General features: G+C 32.1%; 1 pseudogene; it reads right to left on the bottom strand.

The window, feature by feature from the left end:
* Window positions 1-745: 745 nt before the first annotated feature.
* Window positions 746-876, bottom strand: LOC115940760 (U4 spliceosomal RNA; annotated as a pseudogene).
* Window positions 877-1,095: the final 219 nt, after the last annotated feature.

Raw genomic sequence — 1,095 nt, 5'->3', positions numbered from 1 at the left:
GGGAATTTTCCTTTTAGACTTTGATCCTCAATTACCAGCAACACTTTCTATAGTACCAATTTGCCTAGACTCTCTTATTTAAGGAATGCCTTACTCTATTTAAAAAATGGTTTTGAATTTGTAGCCTAAAGTAATTTGTTTGCAAAGTAAATGTGGTTAAACTCATTACATGAAAAGCTATTAATATTTTTTAAATAAAAACAAAAATTCAGCAAATTTTTAACTTATTCCATACTATCATCAAATATTTAAAAAGACCTTTAAATAGCTTTAAGCATGGTCTTCATTAGCTCAGGGATCTGATTAAACAAAATCTTTTTAAATTGGACATAGGAATGTTTTATCAGCTAAAGCAAGAATCTGTAAAGCAAATCACCCACGCTAACAAAGAGGTAATTAAGAACTACACTGGTGTTAATGGAGTTCTCTGAAAGACATGTCTAGAATAGGAAGTGAGAGGAGACCATTAGCTAGTGAGTATGTGGGAGAGGTCTGCAGAAACCAAGTAGGCTAACGTAGAACTTGCAAAGGGCACCATAAATCAGAAACCCTATGCCTGTTACCCTTACTCAATAAATTTGTGACCTTGGATTTATTGAGAACTAATGAGCTCTTTCCTTTCATCTGGAAAAAGAAAAAGAAAGGTACAGGTAATATAGTTGAAAATGTTTAAGGAATAAAAAAATGATGCAAGTAGATATTTTAAAACATTGACATAACAGCAATTTATTTTAGGCAGTCAGAAACACAAGAGTAAAATTATCAATGGCAAACATTCTTGTTTTTTTTTTTTCCTTTTGGGTAGATGTTTTCAATTAGCAATAATTGCGCCTCGGATAAACCTCATTGGCTACGATACTGCCACTGTGCAAAGCTTTGGATAGATGTTTTATAGGGAATATATCAAATTGTGTGAGAATGAACCTTTCCCAACTTCCTGCCAAATGGGAAAATGTGCCTTTAAGAAAATGTTGATACAACTTTGGAATTCTTTTATTTGCATTATTTACCAATCAAACAAAAGAAGTTTTTGACCTAATTCAGTTTAAGGTATAGTTATTTACACTCTGATTTCCAGATGCATGTAAACTAGAA

The sequence above is a fragment of the Leptonychotes weddellii genome, chromosome 3 (assembly GCF_054177405.1).
Source record: "Leptonychotes weddellii isolate Sample4059 chromosome 3, ASM5417740v2, whole genome shotgun sequence".
Lineage (NCBI taxonomy): Eukaryota > Metazoa > Chordata > Mammalia > Carnivora > Phocidae > Leptonychotes > Leptonychotes weddellii.
The sequence above is the reverse complement of the archived record's forward strand: the minus strand, read 5'-3'. Positions and strand labels throughout refer to the sequence as shown.